Below are 9,689 nucleotides of genomic sequence, written 5' to 3'. Positions count from 1 at the left end.
TGCTTCAAAGGATTTCTTTTAAGATTAAATATGATGTTTCTCATGTGTGCATCATGAATAAGCATGATGATTATGATTATGACTATTATAAATGAGATAATGAGACCGGGGAAGTTAATGATAGCCCAGTTACATACTTGTAGATCTCAGAATTGTGATTCAAGCACTGTCTGTTTCCAGAATTCATGAACTTAGCAATTATATTGTATCTTCCCACAAGTCTGTGTGGTCTGTAACTCTCCAAGCAACACAATCAGATTTATAAGTCCAAGTCAACAAGGACATCAAATCTTGTGCAGTGAGTTAAGTGGTGGTTCCCAAAAGATATGTTTGAGTTTGGAAAAACTGCCTGCTACAATTTGAATATGGTTTGTCCCTTCTAAAGCATGTGTTGAAATCAACTTCCATTGTGATAATGTTGGAGGAAGGTTCTTTAGGAGATGACTATGTCATTAAAAGGAATCAATGCCTTTTTTATGATAGAGCAGGTTCATTTTTCAAGGGAGTATGTTGTTATAAAGTGAGGCTGCATCTCACGAATTATCTTCTCCTTAATAGGTCACTTAGATTTCCATGTTTCTGGCATATTAGGAAGCAGCACGATGCTCTTGCCAGATTCAGACCCCCCAATCTTGGACTTCCAGCCTTCAGAATTGTGAACCAAATAAACTTATCTCCTTTATAAGTTCCCCCACCGTGGGTGTCCTGGAATAGCAAGCAGAAAATGAACCAAGGATCTTCTCAAATCTAATGAACTTATATTCCAATGGTATATATCATCATAAGAGGAAGTCATTGGGAAATCTGACAAATACACACACACACACACACACATGGAGGAGAAGACTGGCTGATGATGGAGGCCAGTGTTGGAGTAATGCAGCTGCAAACCAGAGAAGGCTGGCAGCCGGCAACATCTGGAAGTTACGAGGAAACAATCTGTCCTCCAACTCCTGGAGAAACTGTGATCCTGCCTACACTGTCATCTCAGACTTGTGATCTCCAGACCTTGAGAAGATCTGTTTCTGGTAATTTATCATGACACTGCTATGAAACTAGCAGTCATCAATTCAAGAGGTGCTATAAACATAAATATTCATTCTTAGTTACCTCAATCCTAATTCTTTTATAATCTTACCCAGTAAAATGAATTTGTTTCAGCCTTATTTTCCTTGAATTCCTTTATTCAGTGTTAATATGTAAGTATACAAATTGCACAACTTAGCATTTGATCTTAGTTTCTTATTTTTCTCTTCACTGTTAACTTTGTCTCTCTATGATATAGATTCTTTACAATGCAAGGGGAAAGCTCCACAAGAAAAAATTATCTGCTCCAAAGGTAAATAATGTCAAAGATAAAAAAAAAAACTGCTCTAGAAGCAATACAGGGCAGTGTAATTTCCAAGGAGTAAGTGGCATTATTTAGAAAAATTAATATTTGTGGATTTTTTAAAGATTTATTTGAAAGGCAGAGTTGCAGAGAGAGAGAGATGGGGAGAAAGAGAGAGAGAGAGAGAGAGAGAGAATGTCTTCCATCCACTGGTTCACTCCCCAGATGGCCACAATGGCTGGAACTGGGCTGATCAGAAGCCAGGAGCCAAGAGCTTCCTCAAGGTCTCCCGTGTGGGTGCAGGGGCCCAAGTACTTGGGTCATCGTCCCCTGCTTTCCCAGGCACATCAGCAGGGAACTGAATCAGAAGTGGAGCAACTGGGAACTTGCACCCATATGCGATGCTGGCAGCACAGGCAGTGGCTTTACCCTCTATGACACAGTACCAGCCCCAATACTTGTGTTTTTGAATAAGTTAATTTACTCACAGAGGGAGAAGGGAGAATGAATCAAGACAGTGTTCGCCACAAAAGTTACGGAGATTTTAAATTCTTTCTCAGCAATATGCCTATCAACAACTAATCAATGTACTTAACACATATGCTGCCCTGGCTCTTTGATGATCCCTTTGAGACATTACATGAATCAGCAGTGCCCTTTGTCTTTTCCTTAGCCTTTATTATGCCCTTAGTTTCTTCAGCTAAAGGACTCTCTTGTCTTTGAATGTGCTACCACATTTCTCATGAGTCTCTGGCATCAATTGTTCTCCCTTCGGGAAATGACCTAATCAACAAAATCAGCATGTATGAAACCAAAAAAAAAAAAAAAAAAAAGGCAAGGGAAGGAGATGGGAAAAACCCATTACAGTCTTGGCCAGCTGAGTGTTCTTTTGCATTCCAAATCATCTGCTCCCTATTTCTCTTTCTTTGTAACTGTATTGCCCATCAGCAAAACATGGTTTTGATAATGATGAGGATAATTAAATGAACTTCAAGATGGGTTACACAGTGAAAAAATAATCACAGAAAAGAATAAGACCTTCATTTGGAAGGGATTAATTTGGTTTGTATGATTATAGAGCTTAATTATTCAACTGTTGATTAGTAACTAAGAAAATTTTATTAAACATGAGCCTTAGGCACAAAGTCTCATTCTTACAATAGAGCAGCAAAGGTTTTATTGGGCTCTCAGATTTGAAAATTCTTTTTTATTACTATGTTATCCGGCAAGCTGTAGCAATCTACAATTTGCAATATTTAAATGTCCTTAATATTGAGAGTTTTAAATGATCCCACGGTAGAAAAATGTCAAATGAAACAGCATGAAAATAGGCTTAAGTAATTTTCCAACACCAGGAACATCTCTTGGTGATTATTTTTCCTGGCAGATGTCTTTATCTTGATTATCTTAAAGTACAATTATAAACTCATTTTAATTATCTTAAACAAGTCCACCTTCATGAGAAGTGTAGTTATTTTCTGAGCTAAGAGTATCCAAATGAGCATTTATTTTAATGAAACTGATCTTCTCCTACATAATGCTTTGCTGCAGTCAAAGTCAAGTAGCTGCAAGGACAGCCCCCCTTTTTCATCACTGTTATTGACAAGAAACGATGAGGCATGGCATTTCCTGGAGATTACGGTTCATTAGAGTTAGTGAAAGGGAATTATGTGGGGATAATCAATGTAGTTCTCTAGTCCTGAAGAAGAAACAGCTAAAACATTTGTAGATCTTGGTCTTTTCATAAAAGTAGACTAGAGAGAAGAGTGGCATCAACTCAGTTTCATCTCTAATAGCCACTCAGTCAACGTTTGGTGTTGGGACGTCACCAAAGTTCTCTAAATCTCAGTTTCTTCATCTATACAATAAAAAATAATGTATAAATAATAACATATAGATAATAACGTATACTTAATGGCTTTCTTTTCACTCAGAGCAGCTGCTACATTCAAAAAAGAATGTAATTCTTGTGAAAATTTTTTTTTAATTTACTTGAAAGGCAGAGTTACAGACAAAGAGGGAAACACAGAGAGATAGAGAGATCTTCCATCCATTGGTTCACTCCCTAAATGGCCACAATGGCCAGCGCTGGACCAGACTGAAGCCAGGAGTCAGGAGCTTTTTCTGGGTCTCTCACATGAATGGAAGGGCTCAAGTACATGGGACTTCCTCTGCTGCTTTTCAGGCACATTAGCAGGGAGCTGGATAGGAAGTAGAGCAGCCGAGAGTTTTACCTGCTACTGCCACAACGCCAGCCCCTCAAAAACATTTTCAAAAGCTGTATCAAGGTAAGCTGTCACAAATACTAAAAGCCATGAGTAATAAAAAGATGTAGGCAAATCATTTGTTTTTAACTCAACTGTTTTTCAGTTGCTGTAGTCCAATTATTCTCTGATAATTATATAAATTTACTTAATTTTGTCTGTGTCTACAGATCAAACAATCAAATTACTGTTTGCATGCTACTATTTTCAGTGAATTGCTTTCCACTATTTCATGAGTTTTGGAAAAAACAATCCATAGTTAAACTGAAATCTGTCACTTATTAGATAGGAAGGAATGGCCAAAGGTCATGAAATATGAATATTATGAAACAACTATGTGAGGATTTCCAAATGGTTGTGCACCAAAATAAATCTATATTTTAAAAATATTAATTAATTTATTCATTTTCATATTCTTGAAAAGAACAGTGACAAAGAAAGAAAGCAGAAAGAGAAAAGGAGAAGGAGAAAAAAGCTCTTCTATCCACTAGTTCACTGCCCAATGCCCACAACAGCCAGGCCTGGGCCAAGCTGAAATCAGGAGAAACTTTCTGGGGATCCCCTTTGTAGGTAGCAGAGCCTGAAGCACTTGAAGCATCATATACTGCCTCCCAGGATGTACTAGCAGGAAGCTGGATCAGAAGCAGAGTACCTAGGACTCAAACTTGCATTCTGATATGGGATGCAGGTATCTCAACAGGCACTTAACACATTGCACCTCAATGCCTACCCATAAACTTATTTCTTTTTTTTTTTTTTTTTTGGACAGGCAGAGTGGACAGTGAGAGAGAGAGACAGAGAGAGAAAGGTCTTCCTTTGGCTGTTGGTTCACCCTTCAATGTCCGACACGGCCGGCAGGCTGCGGCCAGCGTATCGTGCTGATCTGAAGCCAGGAACCAGGTGCTTCTCCTGATCTCCCATGGAGTGCAGGGCCCAAGGGCCTGGGCCATCCTCCACTGCACTCCCGGGCCATAGCAGAGAGCTGGCCTGGAAGAGGGGCAACCGGGACAGAATCCGGCGCCCCGACCAGGACTAGAACCCGGTGTGCCAGAGCCACAGGCGGAAGATTAGCCTATTGAGCTGCGGCCTCATAAACTTATTTTTAATTTAATTTTCAACAATTTTTTTGAAGTTCTTTTCTACATGACATGGCATAAAGCAATAATGTCTTTATTTCATTATATGCAGAAATACCAAATCTGCATAGAGTATTGTTGGGAGAATCAAGTGTTATAAAGAATATAATGAGCCTGGAAGAGTCCTGAACATAGAATAAATATTAATGTTTAACACTGATCCCACCAATACACTCGGCATTATAATTTCACTTTTTAAACTTCCTAGTACAGGGATGATCCAAAATTCATAATGATATGAATGGACAAAAACCAAACATTGTATAACATTGACCATGATCTGTGACTACCAAAAAGAATACCAATCAATATGTAAATTTGCTCACTAAATTCTGTTTGTCCCAACTGATGGCTTTCCATTTAAAATTCTTATCCTACCAGCACTCTGAAAGTATGACAAGAAGACAAGTACCTACAGTTAACTGAGCTTTTATAACAGTATCTACCCAAAAAAGGATAAAAACTTGTTTAATGCCTCAAAAGCCCACCACAGCTGAACACATCCAAGCATTGTTCTCTGATATCTTGCAGAATCAGACTAAACATAACAGCTGAAGCTCAAAAGCCCACTTTCTCTGTAGAAGGATCTATTCTGGTTCTGACTGAGTTTCTACTACATAATATTTGGCTTTGTTTCACTAACCACATGGTATCTGTTGCCATCCCTTCTCCGAGTCCACCCACACGCATGTGAATGCCAGCATTAATGGTAAACCACCAGCATCCTTGCAAGCACAGCAATAATGCCATGCAAGCCTGGATCCTAGTGCTCTCCGAGAAGAAACCAGAAGGTCTTCAGAACAAAACATATTCACACATAAGGCCTTACCAAACTGTGCTGCATGTGTATATGCTACCGAAGTAAGCAGGTCATCAAACTCTCTTTTAGCATCTCTTCATGATTGTGATCTGATTAATCTCAAAATTAACAAAGATTTAATGATTTGGGGGAAGTCACAGGTTAGAAATAGAATGTTGACATGTTGGGCTTGACTAAGGTGGTAATATCTAGAATGCTTATATTGTTCAAATCTTCTGGAACAACTAGTCTTCATAATGTAAAGAAATCTGGTCATGTTTACTACACCTTATGTTCATATGCTTGCCAGGTTGGCATCTAGATGGAAGTAAAAAAAATGCTATCTTTAGGTGCCCTAACTGTAGTAAAAACATTTTTTGTGATTTCAAGGGATCTTTAAGGACAATTTAAACTTTAGAGAATTTTGAGGATGGTGTGGCACAGAGGGTTAAGCTGCTACCTGTCACTCCGGCATCCTCTGTGGACTCCTATCCTAGCTGCTCTGTTTCCAACCCAGCTCCCTGCTAATGTACCTGGGAATGCAGTGAAAGTGCTTGGGCCTCTGCCACCCACACGGGAGACCTAGATGAAGCTCTTGACTCCTGGCTTTGTCCTGGCTCAGCCTTGACCATTGATTTTCTCTCTCTCTCTCTCTCTCTCTCTGTAACTCTGCCTTTCAAAAGAAATAAATGAATCTTTTTTAAAAAGTTGGACAATATTTCATTTAGTACCTTGTATAGCTTTTCATTGTTTTCTAAAATGAACATGATTATATAATCACCATAATATTTCTGCTATGGTAATCAAGATAAACTCACTTCACGCACACACACATGCATATATACTTTCTTGTCTCAAAACTATGCATTTGCTTAAACTCAACATCTCCAACATTCAGGTAAAATTTAATTAAAGTGCAATACACAGACTTTTAAAGTTCTATCAGTAGTAAATGCAGGCAATCACCTATTCCAAAATTCTATCAAAATCCAGCATGTTTCAGACTCCCCAGAAGATTCCTTATGCCTGCTCCCAATTATATCAAGCAATGAACCTGATCCATATTGTACTCAATACATCAATAAACACTAGAAATAGGTACTACTTAATCTGTTTAAGCTTCCAATTCCAGTCAGGGTATGGACATAAGTATTATAATAGGACCCATCTCAGAAGAGTATTGTATGAATTATAAGGATCAGGGTATATCCTGGCACACAGTAAGTTCTGTGAGGGTATGCAACTATTGTTCTTTTTTTTGTTTTAAGATTTTATTTATTTATTTGAGAGGTAGAGTTACATACACAGAGAGAGAAACAGGTCTTCCTTCCGTTGGTTCACTCCCAAAATGGCTGCAATGGCTGGAGCTATGCCAATCCGAAGCCAGGATCCAGGTGCTTCTTCCAGGTCTCCTATGTGGGTGCAGGGGCCTAAGGACTTGAGCCGTCTTCTACTGCTTTCCCAGGCCACAGCAGAGAACTGGATTGGAAGAGGAACATCCGGGACTAGAACTGGCATCCATATGGGATCCTGGCGCTGCAGGCGGAGGATTAACCTACTGTGCCACGGCGCTGGCCCCCAAAAATACTGTTCTTAATGTTACTCATTTAAACACATTGAGCACTTTATTTCATGAAGACCTAAGGTCCTTTCTAGAGTTCTTTATTTACTACATGCTACCTCAGAGCAGGCTGATATCATCCTTATTCATTTGCAGTGTTACTAAAGGTGGAAAGCCTTTTGTCTGAGATTACTGGCTGCAATTGGGAAAGTTACATGGACAGATAAGGTGGAATCAACTTACTTTTGTAAGAAAAATATATTAATTGTAATTCTTTACACACTAACTCAAATTATTCCCATTTAATCCTCCAAAACCCAAATGAATTTGCAAATGATGTTTCCCCTGAGTTTATAAGCAAGAAAACTGAACCTTTGAAGCACTGACATATCATGCAGTCATAGGCTAAATTAGTCAGCATGAGATGGAAATCAGGATTTCCTAACTTTAAGACTAGTTGTTGGGGCTGTTGTATGCCACACTGGTTAAGTTACCACTTAGGATTTCCACGTCCATATTTGAGTGTCTGGATTCAAGTCCCAGCTCTGTTTCTAACTCCAGTTTCCTGCTAATGCACACCCTAAGAGGCAGCAGGTAATGGTCCAAGTATTTAAGTCCGTGACACCCAGATTGTATTCTGGGCTCCTGCCTTAGGGTTTACCCAGCCCAACTGATGCTAGTATTTGGAAAGTGAATCAGAAGATGGATAGTCTGCATGTGCCTCTCTCTCGCTCTCTCTCTCTCTCTCTCTCTTTCTCACTTCTTCCCTTTCAGATAAATTGAAAATAAATAAATTTTTTGAAAATGACCATAGGTTTTTCAACTATATCATCAGATATCCTAAATTTGAATTTGTTCCTCCCTCCAATGGCAACCTTGCAGGATTAATAGCTAATATATTTGAGAGTACCTAGCTCAGAACCTGATATTGGAGATACATTTAATTATGTGCTAAATATGAATCTAAATGACTTAAGGACAATAGGATGGAGAAATATTTATTTCAAGGAAATATTCAGTTGAAAGTTCTACTTATGTATGTTTTCTGTTCACTAAGGACTAACTCAAATAAATTTTTTCAGTTTATTTTAAACTTATTTTTGTTTGTTTTACTAATGAGTCATCCATCTTCCCTCTTTACACAGCTAACTATAGTTTATTTTCCTGTTCTTCTATATCTTGGATTTTATTTAAGTGTCTCTGAGTATTAGGAATTTTGAATTAATATATTTGAAAAATATGTAAAAGTTTGAAATTAGTGTGAACAGGCACCCAAGTCTATTCTATTGTTTTTTAAATAATTCTGAAACTTGTTTTCTTTGATTTGCTATTTTCAGACAATATGAAACAAAACTCCAGACAATTAACAATATAATTTGGTTGATTTAACATGATTAATGAAGTCTTACTACCCTGAAGAGAGAACAAGGGAGAACATTTCAAGAAATGGTCCACTGACATTGCATGCATTACAATTTGGAGAATCCTGGTTTAATTTTTAGCATGTCCGGATCTTCAGCCTTAAATCAAGCAAAGGATACGTGTTCTCACCAGGAAAAACCTTCCTAGAGACTGTGCAGTTAACCAATTTTGAAAAGCAAGCTAATTGTGTTGGAATCTGAAACCAAAAGAGTTTACAACTGAATTTGTTGTTTATCTGAGTTCTAGGAATCTTGCTATTGCTCTGCCCAAAGGGCAGGTTGCTTTGTACCCAGATCATACATGAGTTAGACAGCAAGAAAATGCCCTGTGGCAATTTAGTGAAAGGAACAAGGGAAGGGCAAGAAGGAAGGCAGAGAGAAGAATCCGAAAGATAGAAAAGGTACAAAGGAAAGAAAAATATTTAACAGTTTTCTATGTGCTTGAGATAAATACAATTTCTGATGTTCTTCAAGGGATTTCATAAAACAGAGCAGTTATTTTCTAAGTGTACTTCTAGAACCAACAGCATTAATGTCACCCAAGAGTTTGTTAGAGATGCAAACATCAGTCCCTAGCCAACATCGAATGAATCAGAAACTAAAGGAGTGAAGGAATAATCTTACATAGTTTTAAAACCCTCTTAGGTATTCGAATATACCCTGAATTTTGAGAACCACTGAACTAGAGAAATTTCAAACGTACTTATAAGATAATGAATGTTGGGGCCCACGCTGTGGCTCAGCTAGTTAACGCCCTGGCCTGAAGTGCCGGCATCCCATATGGGCGCCGATTCTGGTCCTGGCTGCTCCTCTTCCGATCCAGCTCTCTGCTGTGGTCTGGGAAAGTAGTGGAAGATGGTCCAAGTCCTTGGGCCCCTGCACCCACAGGGGAGACCCAGAAGAAGCTCCTGGCTCCTGGCTTCAAATCAACGCAGCTTTGGCCATTGTGGCCATTTTGGGAGTGAACCATCAGATGGAAGACCACCCTCTCTCTCTCTCTCTCTCTCTCTCTCTGCCTCTCCTCTCTCTGTGTAACTCTGACTTTCGAATAAATAAATAAGTCTTTTAAAAAAAGATAACGAATGTCATATCTTAGACATTAACTATACTATAGAATTCCAGGTCTTGCATTAGAATAACACTTTACTGAATAATTTCTCTGTTTATTAAAGGAAAAA

Source organism: Oryctolagus cuniculus, chromosome 6 (genome assembly GCF_964237555.1).
Source record: "Oryctolagus cuniculus chromosome 6, mOryCun1.1, whole genome shotgun sequence".
Lineage (NCBI taxonomy): Eukaryota > Metazoa > Chordata > Mammalia > Lagomorpha > Leporidae > Oryctolagus > Oryctolagus cuniculus.
This window is presented reverse-complemented; position numbering follows the sequence as displayed.